The sequence below is a fragment of the Meles meles genome, chromosome 3, assembly GCF_922984935.1.
Source record: "Meles meles chromosome 3, mMelMel3.1 paternal haplotype, whole genome shotgun sequence".
Classification (NCBI taxonomy): domain Eukaryota; kingdom Metazoa; phylum Chordata; class Mammalia; order Carnivora; family Mustelidae; genus Meles; species Meles meles.
In genome coordinates, this window is record NC_060068.1 from 23,630,052 (window position 1) to 23,642,190 (window position 12,139).

The 12,139-nt window shown below is 39.0% G+C and overlaps 1 pseudogene; it reads left to right on the plus strand.

Moving 5' to 3' along the window:
- Positions 1-845: 845 nt before the first annotated feature.
- LOC123938965 lies at positions 846-8,722 on the plus strand (annotated as a pseudogene).
- Positions 8,723-12,139: the final 3,417 nt, after the last annotated feature.

Sequence of the window (12,139 nt, forward strand, 5' to 3'; positions counted from 1 at the left end):
CTTTTACATTATTGTTGTTGTTGTTATTTATTGCTACCTTTTGCCATTTTAATTCCTGTGTCTCTTGGTGTGGACCCCCTTGGGTTAGATTTTTAGGGGGATTTTTAATACGTCCTGGATCTGTATCTCTGTTTCCTTCCCCAGATTAGGAAAATTTTTACCTACTATTTCTTCAAAAACATTGCCTGCCCCCTTTTCTCCCTTCTTCTGGGACACCTATAATGCGAGTGTTATTATACTTGATGGAATCACTGAGTCCCCTAAGACTATTCACAATTTGCTTAAGTTTCTTTCCTTTTCTTTGCTCAGCTTGATTACTCGTCATTTTTCTGTCTTCCAGGTCATGTGTTCATTCCTCTGCTTCATATAGTCTGCTGTTTATTCTGTGAATTGTATTGCATTTTTTGTGTTCTTGATCTCTGATTGGTTCTTTTTTATCTTTATGTTAAGGGCTCATTGATGTCTTCTACTCTTTTCTCAAGTTCAGTGAGTATCTTCATGATCATTTTTCTGAAATTAGCCTCTTGAAGGCAGCGTATAGGTGGGCTATGACCATTATGTTAAATTCTCTACCGGGCATATTACTTATAACTGTTTTGCTTTGGCCCCTTGCCATAGTTTGACTCCGTTCCTTCATTTGGGAGCTATTTCTCTGTCTTCTCCTCCTGTCTGACTTTCTGTTTCTGTTTCTGTTTTGTTTTGTTTTGTTTTTTAGGGAATTCAGCTATTTCTCTTGTCCTTAATGATGAATTAATGATGAATAATGAATGAAGAAGGAGTCCTGTAATGCCCTGCAGAGCAGTGTAGCCTGTTCTCCAGGGCCCGGCACTTCAGAGAGCATCTCCTATGTCTTATGTCTGCTCTCCTGTTGAGTCTTGGTCTATTTTTCCTTTCCAGTTGTCTGAAGAGGCTCTCTTTGCCTCTCATGGGCAATGTCTGGTCCTCAGCAGGGGTGGTGGGGTGCATTTTAACAAGTTGTGTGGTGCTCTGCTTGCTAAAGGAGACCTAGCACCCCTAAAAGTTAAGTCCCACAAAACACAAGGGTCAGGACATATGTTGGCAGGGTTTGAATTGCTCTCCTGAGGGTGGGATCTGCAGCACCAGGACTAAGGGGAACATGACTGTAAAAGCCTTGGTGGGGAGGGGGGCAGGCTTGGTGCAAGTCAGTTAGATAATGAGTTTTGTGGCTAATTCCTGGAGTTGGTGGTTATTTATGATGAGGGTGGGGAAAATGGCAACTGCCAGCTCCTTTGCTCCTGAAGGGCTCTCTCTGTGATCCTTCTTCCTCTGGGCCATGCTCTAAGATGAGCAAATCCCTCTCCCTCCCATCTGCTGCCTTCTCCCTGCCCCTGCCCCAACCCCCAGCATTTTTCAAACTGCTGCTTATAGGCTGTATCTGCATAGGTTATTTGTCCTACTATGTCTTTAAGGGCAGGGACTCTGCTTAGTAATGTCCTCTGAGCTCCCCAGGAACCCACAATTTGGCCCCTCCTGTTTTCACAGGCAAGTATCACTGGGATTCATCCTCTCTGTGTGCTCCCCAGTGTGAAAGACTCTCTTCTGCCCTCCATCACACCAGTGGTTTCCTCCCCACATAAAAATCCTGCATACTGTATTTATCTTGAATACCTTGACCAAATTAGCATACCTTGTTAACAGTGGTAGACATGAGTAGTTGGCATACAACTGACCACCTGTGGGGGAAAATGTTTTAGCTACAGTCTGAGAACATAACACAGGTGAGAATGTCAGTTAACACTCTGAAGATTGTATTATAGAGAAATCTACTGAATTGAAATATCCCCATGGAATCCAAAACTGTACAGCTTAAGTATTCACCACAATTATTAGGGAAGTTTATATTATTCACATTCTCATTTTTACTTTTAGGATTTCCTTCAGGATCAGCCTTTTTTGGGAGCATCCTTATAAATAGCTGTAGTAAAGGACATGAGTAACATGAAATTGTCCAAGGTCTATATGGCACATAATGTGTCTTGCAGAAAAATAAATTCAGTTATTTGCAGAAGACAGTGTTTTGGATGTCTCTGCTACAAAGATAGCAAATCAAAACATTGACAAGTAGCTCAACTTGGGAAATGAAAAACTGACATGATTCTGAAGTCAGTCTTTATCAGTCACTAGTTCACTCATCCACTTAGCAGTTTGGTTACTAAAAAGTTTTTCATTGTTCTTAAAAAAGGATGTATCTAGCTTTCACCTGCTCAATATAGTCCTCTTCAGTACCATTGCATTCTGTAGCAATAGTGGAACCTGACCGAAAGAGAAATCTAGAAAATACTCATTGAATTTAATGATGTGAGCAAAATCCATAGGAGGAAAACAATGTTGATTGGCTTCATAAGATACTGAGTTGATTTACATATGATCCATGTGTTGCCATTGATTTCTGTTTAGAGAAAGTGTCTGGTAGGATTTCTTTGCTGAAATCTTCTGAGCTCACCTGTACAATATTCTCAAGCTCATAAAATTTAAGTACCTGGATACATAGTCTATATTATATATTAGTGTTAGGAAAGTTCATTTTCATGACTTCATTTTAGTACAAAAGTGTGAAATGTTGCTATAGGGTATTGCCTGTGGGACTTTTGCAAATATTTAACTTTTTGAAGAATCTCTACTTCTTCAAGAAATGCTTTGTAAAATTATGGTGAAAATGGTTGAAGTTAACTATGATATAATAATTTTGATTGAATATAAAACAAAGTCAGTCACCATTGGGTTGATATATCATTTGTTCCAGTCCTTATTTCTTTTGAAATTGAACACTTGGGTTAGTTACTCTCAACTTAATTAGTAACGTGTACCATGCTTGATTAAATTAAGTGCAATGCACAGTTGTAACTTACTTCTTCAAAATGGGCTATTTATAATTAATGATATGAGTTACTTTGTAGTCACCATTGATTACCCATGCTAATGCAGAGGCACAGAATTCATTGAAGCCATTATATTATTTTTTTGAAGTGCACAGTATGCTTTTATGTTGAATATTAGGAGATATGTAAATTGCTTCATTATCTGGGCCCTTATTTGGCCTTTCCCCTTGTATCATTTAGCGTCTACTAATGCAGTTGACAGTAGAGGATTCCTGCTGGTAGACACTGATAGCTTCTTTCTTTTAGTTTCTTTTGTCTTTATAATCTGTCTCTTACTACTACTTCTTTCATTTTCTTTCTCAGCCTTACCTTTTAAACCCCAAACCCTATGTTCTACCTTATTAGAGCATGGCCACTTCACCAGTAGACCACATGTTTCCACTCATGCCCTTGGTTAGGTGGTTCTCTCTCCCTAGAGTGTATTTCTGCTTTCATTTGCAGACAACCAAATCAAGACACAGGACTAATGTAGAACTCTGCAAAAAATTCCCTAACTGTCCAACTGTCTTCCCTGGAACTTTATTCTGGATTTCCATAGGACTTTAGTCATACAATTTAGCACATCCTGTGATAATATGTAGGATACATTAGGTGGTTATTGTCAGACACTGGCATTATCTTGGCTAATTCTCGAAACCACCTAATACAGTAAATATTCTTACCCCTCAGTTCATGGATGAACAACCTCAAGTACAGAGTTTATGTATGCTTCTCAGTCTTACCCAGCTAGTGAGGTGGCCTGAGTTATCGTTCAAGCTTAAGAATTCACTTTCAGAATCTTCCTTCTTAACCAGTTTGCTATTGTACATGTGTAGACTGAATTATAAGTAGTTGCATGTGTATATTCCATTATACCTTTCTTTTCCCATCTCAATATTGGTTTTCTTAAGAGACTGTATTTATATCCATGGTATTCAAAATACCATTTAATAGATACTTTGTAAATACTTGCAGAATCATTGTGGAGTAACAAGTTACAAGTGTGTCATTTCTTATAGAAGTTCTTTTGTAGTGTTGTTTTGAGAGGGTTGTAAAAAAATTTGCTCTTGTCTTCAGCTCTTCTAACATAACCTTGTTTTAGAACCTTAAGCTAAAGTCACAGTTGTCATAGGGAGACAGAGAAAGGTCAGAGAATCTCTAATATGAAAGAAAATGCCTTCAGGATATTAAATCCTAATGACAAAAATTATTATTGTGTGTGTGTGTCTGTGTGTGTATTTATGTGTATAAACTCCAGCTAAAATTGTTTTGATACAGTCAAATAATAGTTATAGGAAGTTATAACATCTCTTGTATAAATTAATGGAGTTTTCACCCTGTTCTGAATGGTCTGAAAATTGTCTGCGTAGAGACAAGAGTCAGATGAAGTGACAATTGCCATAGTGATTGAGACCAGAGCCTCTAAGTCAGTGTACATCTATCTAAGTCTAAGCTCTGTGGCATATTCAGAAAGTTACTTAAGTTCTCTGAGCTAAAAAAAGAAAATTCTGAGAGCTTGGACCTGCTGCTTAATAACTGTTCTACTTACTTAAATTGTATTCATCTCAGTGAAACAAGAGGAAAACATAACCTACCTCTGTTTTTTGTTTGTCTGTTTGTTTTGTGACGCTAACGTCACAGAACACTCAAAGTGCTCAGAATGTTGCCTGTACATACAACTTTCTGAACAATAATAACTGAGTATATTTACCTATAAAATATGAAGAAAAATATGTAGCATATCACAGAGTTGTTTGAAGTATTAAGTGATGTAACAAACATAGGATGTATACCACTAGGCCTGGCATGGAGTAAGCTATAAATAAATTGTAGTCATAAGCCATTGTATTATCAGAAAAACATCCAGAAATTCTTCCAGTTGCACACTCCTTTAAATCTAAGTTGTAACAATTTAATAGCCTATTAAATTTTAAATGCTTTTGAATTGGAATTTAGTATAGCGCATTACTGTGATTGTTGATATGCTCTATGTAGTAAACTCAAGGTAAAAAGACTAACCAATTGAATGTGAAATAAACATTGACTTGATTTGAAATGAAGCCTAAGTACTGACACCACATTTTAATCCGACAAAATGAAGGAGTAACCCAAGGCTACAAATGAAGAAGGTTATTAAAGCAGCATAGTCACTTGAGATCGTACCTGGAAAATGTAAAATATGATGGCAATAATCTTCCTTTAATGTCATAGTCTAATTTACCCATATGTTTATAGCTACGTGTGTATATCAAAATAGCGTGAATGTTTGAGTCAGAGGAGATTTGAGGAAACTAAAACTCTTGGTAAAACTAACTAGATCATGGTAAAAACTGAGTTTCAAAAAGACAGTCTCTAAACTTTGGCTTTTCGTTAATGACAATGGAGAATTAGAAAATATTTTTTCCTAGAAAGTGGCTGAGTGGAACAGAATATCATCAAGAACCCAGCCGGAGCTTGTTTCCTGACACCCCCCCCACCCCCCACTATGTTGTCTCTGGCACTTCAGCCTCATGGCAGTAATCCATTTACTGTCAGGGTGCTGCTTCTCTAAGATAATGCTTATTACATCACATTGACCCCCCTTTTTTACATGCATTGAAGTCCATCTTTTCTACCTTTTGTACTTTCATACCCTTACTCTTTGTTGCCCACATTGCAGCCAAATCTCAGTCTCCTTTTCCTTTTCACCAGGGACTTTCTGCAGTCAACATCCTCACGTGCAGACTCATTGAGGGCATCATATTCCCTCCCAGCTGATGGGGTCTCCATCTTTGCATTTTAATTTTCCTAGTGCTTTGTGCTTTGTTAATCTTAACTTTCATTGTCTTTTGCTTTTTAAACAGTTTAGTCTTCTTGGTGTCTGCATGCCATAGGTATGCCCTTTCACCTTAATCTGTTACTGTTTTTTTTTTAAAGATTTTATTTATTTATTTGACAGACAGAGATCACAAGTAGGCAGAGAGGCAGGCAGAGAGAGTGAGAGGGAAGCAGGCTCCCTGCCGAGCAGAGAGCCCGATGCGGGACTGGATCCCAGCACCCTGAGATCATGACCTGAGCCGAAGGCAGCGGCCTAAACCACTGAGCCACCCAGGCGCCCAAAAAATTCATTCTTTATGTGGAGTTCATCTCAGTCCTACCAGACTATGATAGGCTTACCAGAGTTCAGTTATCAAGAACTAGAGAAACTGGAGAAAAAAAAATCACCTGAATAGGGCTGATCTCAGTAGATATAAAAATATTAACCATTTCTATATCATCAACCTCTATTGTCTTCAGCACTTTGGCTTGATTAAAGATTCCCCCCCCCATGAGTTTTCTTTTCTTTCTATTTAATCCATTTAAATTTGCATCATTTTTTTTTTATCATCACTGATTGAGGCTTCCTGCCAGTGTGAATTTTAAAGTCTTACAGTTCCTAATTCTTATCTGCTTAAATGTTATAAATGTTGTGCAGATCTTAGCTGTGTGATTTCCTCCTGGCACTTTTTTTTTTTTTCCAAAGCTTACTTAAAAACATTGAACTACCCCCCCCATGAAGTCTATAAACTCAATTTTGATTGGGTATATATGTTAATGGAAAGCTGGATAGATACCAGGTTAGAAAAAAGACATGTGAAGTCCCAGGACAAAAAGAATTCAGTCCCTATGCAGTTTTGGATGAGCAGCTTAGTATAATGATGCTGTCAAGATAATGGGGGTAAAGTAGTTTAAGAGTATGGGCTCTAGAACCATACTCCTAGGATTGTGTCCAGGATCCATTGCTTCCTAGGCCTTTGGCATTGAGCAGGATTAACCTTTAATTTATGGGGTTGTTTCGGTTGTTAAATGAAGTAATTATGGGAAAGTAACTAGAGGAGTTCCTGGTACCTGTTCCTGGTACAGCCTTCAACATGTGTTAGTTGTTGTTACTAGTGTATTCAAAAGTTTTTAGAGTGGTATTTTCATGGACAGTAGAAGGAAGATAGTATTCTTCCCCTAGATTCAGAAATCTGTATACTTTGGTATACCTGTCTAATATGAGTTTAAATAAATGAAGTTTCATAGAAAACCCATTGTTCTAGGAAAAAAAATAATAAGATGGGAATATTGATTGTATTATTTCTCTTAATATAAGCACCCTAAAGAATAGGGACATACAAAACTTTAAAAAGGAGACTGTTAGAGCTACTAAGCACAACAGCAGCCTCGTTCCTGCTACGTTTTGCAAGCTATCTCATGGAACACAGCAGAGAGAACATTGAGGAAAAGGAATACATTGAACATCATCTCTTTTCTTCATATTTTTATTGTCTAAAAGAAATTAATTGAAATACAGAAATCAGTGTTTATGTGATTGTGAGGGCTTGACTTTAACTGACAAGTCATTTGATATATGGAATGGGGTTTTTGTGTTTCTCATGCTTTGTCCTGTTTGGACAGAAATGTAGTCTTTCATGTGGTACTTAATACCAACACAGCCTTAAGAGACGTTTCTCTTTTCCTCTTCTGAATAGTTACAGGATGTCTAACACTCTACCACTTAACACTCTATCAGAGAACTAGAGACTTTTGTCTAGTTGTTTCATATATTTAAGGTTCATTTCCTCATATGGATTAAAAATCGAGGATTAGCCCAGGACCCGCGCGCCGCCTCACCTGCCGTCCCGCCTCGCGACCGCCATGCTCTCTGTCCCTGTCCCGCTCATCGCCACCATCGTGGACCCCCAGCAGCAGCAGCAGCAGCAGCTCCAGCTCTCGCCCCTCAAGGGGCTCAGCCTGGCGGACAAGGAGAACATGCCCCCGAGTCTTAGCGGGACCCGCGTTCTGGCCAGCAAGACAGCCAGGAGGATCTTCCAGGAGCCCACAGAGCCGAAAACTGAGGTACTTGGCCCCAGCATGGAGGACAAGCCACTGCTGCCAGAAAACCCTCGTCGCTTTGTCATCTTCCCTATTGAGGACCATGATATTTGGCAGATGTGTAAGAAAGCTGCGGCTTCCTTTTGGACCGCCGAAGAGGTGGATCTCTCCAAGGACACTGAGCACTGGGACTCCCTGAAGCCTGAGGAGAGATACTTTATATCCCATGTTCTGGCTTTCTTTGCCGCCAGTGATGGCATAGTCAGTGAAAACTTGGTGGAGCGCTTTAGCCAAGAAGTTCAGATCACAGAATCCCGCTGTTTCTGTGGCTTCCAAACTGCCATGGAAAACATCCATTCCGAGATGTACATTCTCCTCATTGACACTTACATTAAAGATTCCAAAGAAAGGAAATTTCTCTTCAACGCCATCAAGACAATGCCTGGTGTAAAGAAGAAGCAGATTGGGCCTTGCGTTGGATTGGGGACAAAGAGGCAACCTATGGAGAATGGGTTGTGGCCTTCGCCACCATGGAAGGAATCTTCTTCACGGGTTCTTTTGCGTCAATATTCTGGCTCAAGAAACACGGCCTGATGCCTGGCCTCACGTTTTCCAATGAACTTATCAGCAGAGATGAGGGTTTACACTGTGACTTTGCCTGCCTGATGTTCAGACACCTGGTCCATAAAACTTCCGAGTAGAGAGTGAGAGAAATAATCATCAATGCCATTCGGATAAAGCAGGAGTTCCTCACGGAGGCCCTGCCTGTGAGCTCATTGGGATGAACTGCACGTTATTGAAGCAGTACATTGAGTTCGTGGCAGACCGGCTTATGCTGGAGCTGGGTTTTGGCAAGGTTTTCCGAGTAGAAAATCCATTTGACTTTATGGAGAATATTTCACTGGAAGGGAAGACTAACTTCTTTGACAAGAGTAGGCGAGTATCAGAGGATGGGAGTGATGTCCAGTCCAACAGAGAATTCTTTTACCTTGGATGCTGACTTCTAAGTGAATGAAGATGTGCTCTTATTTTGCTGACACCCCACCCCCCTTTCTCATTAAAAAAAAAAAAAATCAGCCACTTGAAGTGTATCAAACCGGCTACACCATGAATTATCCATAATGTTCATCAATAGTGTTGTTAAAACTGTGTAGCTACCTCATAGGCAAGCCTGTTGATTAGTGATGCTAGTCATCTCACCTAGAAAGCAGCTTAGACAGAAGCTACTCGGATTGGTAGGAAAGACCGTGGCCGTGTTCGGCGTTTGCAGGCAGGCCGCCATCCGTGAGTGCACCGTGGCTCCCGGCGGCAGTCGGGGCCCAAAGTTTGGGGCCTTGGAGTGAGTCTGACCCTGCAGGATGGGTCAGTTACTCCGAGGTCCTCCGGAGGCTTCAGCCTTGGTGCTTCAAAGCAGATATTAAAGTTTACTTACTGATTTGTATATAAAACTGGCACTTTACACACAAATAAATGGAGTTTGTACTGTTGAAATAAAGGCCTGAATTCACCTGAAAAAAAAAAATCGAGGATTAAAACCTGCTATGTCCTTGAATTCTTATTTCTTATCCCAATTCTCAAGTACTTTTTAGTTAATATTTGAAGTAGAAAAAAATGGCCTGGTAATTGTGTTCTTATTGATTCTTACTGTCCAGGAATTGTCTTTGCATTGGTTCTGAGGACAATCATGAGATAAAAAAATCTACAGAACTCTACATGTTAGATTTTTCTACTTTTTATTATTTTTTTGATGACTAAGAAAGAGAGAAAGCAGGTGAAAAAAGATCAAAGATCAGATTTGAGAGCCTTCTTAGAATTTCAGGTTTAATTGGGCAGGAACCATTGGAACTGGTTTCCAGTCACATAATTAAATGTCTCTGGCCCCTCATCCACTAATAGGTATACCGATGTCATCATGAGGAATCCACCTTCATGAACTTATTCAAATGCAATTACTTCTCAAAGACTCAATCTCTAAATTATATCATATTGAGGGATTTAGGGCTCCAACATATGAATTTTAGGATACACAAGCATTTAGTCATAGTGTCAGCTTTATTATAATAAATGTACTACTTTTTTATAAGAAATGTAGTACTTCAAATGTAGTCTCAGGTGATCAGTGTGGTTGAAAAGTTGCTGACTTGTATAATGTCATGTCAACACAACAGTTCCATAAAGAGTTATTAGAGGGCACCTGGGTGGCTCAGTGGGTTAAAGCCTCTGCTTTCGGCTCAGGTCATGATCCCAGGGTCCTGGGATCAAGCCCCACATTGGGCTCTCTGCTCAGTGGGGAGCCTGCTTCCCTTCCTCTCTCTCTGCCTACCTCTCTGCCTACTTGTGATCTCGGTCTGTCAAATAAATAAATAAAAAGTCTTTTAAAAAAAGAGTTATTACAGGGTAGAAACATATTGACTAGATGATTTTGAACTACTTAACATGTTTAAATGGATTGATATGTCACTTTGAACATTATTTAATCTAATTCTACAAATATTGGGTGCTTTCCTTGCCTCAGGCATACACCTTTGAATAAGACCTATGTATATTCCAGTTGATAAGGAGCCTACATCTAATCTTATGATGCATTCTGAATCCAAATAAGGCTTATTATTCTGATTTAAAAATGTGTACATAACATGCATTTATTCAATATTTAAATAAAATGTTCATTTAATTACATTATAAAATATGTATATCACCTTTCAAAAGTCTATATGTATAGACTTATTTAATCAGAAAGTGGATTTTGCTCTTCTTTGAAGCTTAATTTTTTTTAAAAGATTTTATTTATTTACTTGACAGGCAGAGATCACAAGTAGGCACAGAAGCAGGCAGAGAGAGAGAGGAAGAAGCAGGCTCCCTGTTGAGTAGAGAGCCCGATGCAGCGCTAGATCCCAGAACCCTGGGATCCTGACCTGAGCCGAAAGCAGAGGCTTTAATCCACTGAGACACCCAGGTGCCCCATGAAGCTTAATTTTAATACAATATGTATTCAAGTTATACACAGATATATTTCATAGTCTACATAATTCTGCTGGAAATCCTAGGCTTAAAACTTCTGTCATGCTGTATTCCACTTACCTCAGTAATTATACAACCCCATATGAGATAAACACAATGAATATACATTAAATATCTTCCTGTGGACTTCTTTTTTATTTTATTGCTTTGTAATGTAATATGAAGTGATCCTATTCTTTCAATAAGCTGGTTTGCATTCAACATCAAGCTTACTCATTCCCCCGGATACCGTTAAGTATACTGTTGGACAACTGGGGTAATGGTTGGAAATCAAAATCTGGGTGTACCCTCTATGTATCCATGCATGAAAATGATGGTGTGTAATAGAACATCCCTGGGTCCAGGGATCCCTTTGCCCTGACTGAATGGGGAGAATATCTTATTAACCTAGGAAGTTCAGGCAAATGATTTCTCTGTGAGCAAGGAGCAGAGAAAGAAAAGCAAAACCATAGGAAAACTTTGGAATAAGAAAACATTGACCTAATGAAGTGAATAATAGTTTTAAAATGAACAAGTCATGGCAGCATCTGTTCTGCTGGCCTGCTTGATTACAAGAACTGTGGTGAAATATGACAACTACAGGATTTTCGTTGCATTTCCTATAACGGGAACTCTCCAAAATATTGTACGAGATGGCCTCACATCATCAATCAAATGGTAATGTCGAAGAATAGCTATTTTCTTCTCTTCCTTTAGCTTGTTGAGATCTGTCTGGCCATCTGTGGCCTAATTAGGAAAGTTCTGTCTCAAAGTGATACATCCCTGAAAACCATGCTGCTTTGATGTTTTAATGAACAAACCCATGAGTAGCTCACAAACCTCTCTGGTCTGGGACCTTCACTCCTCACATGTAGGTGCCCAGTGAATGCATGACCAGCTACCTGCCAGGTGATTAACTAACAAATACAAATCTGTGCAAAAATCTCTTGATTTCCGTTATATACCTAGGATGTAATACCAGAAAAAAAAAATCACAAGAAAAGAGTAATTTAAAAAAATACTTTGGAAAAACAAGAGTTAGCTAATCTTTAACATCCTGGAACTTCTTTTTGTCTCTTGATATCAAGCAATTGATAAGAAAAACAATCTCATATTGATTTCTGAGATTGGACAGTAATGCATTAAAGTGAAAAGCCTCTCATTTTGTGATAATGACTTAGTGTCCTACTTGTGCTATAAGTGAAAGTTGACCTGCTGACTAAATACCCCCTAATAGCAGGGACTGAGTACTTCAGCCTGTGTTATCCTAATCTGGGTATAGCTTATGACTCAAAAACACTTAAAACTGCGAGGAGATGCCATTGCATTTTAAGACAAAACAGACTGCCTAATCAATGTTAAGAGGTTTTGAGAGAGAGAAATCTAAGATTTGATTTTGGATTATTGGATTGTCTAGTTCTCAT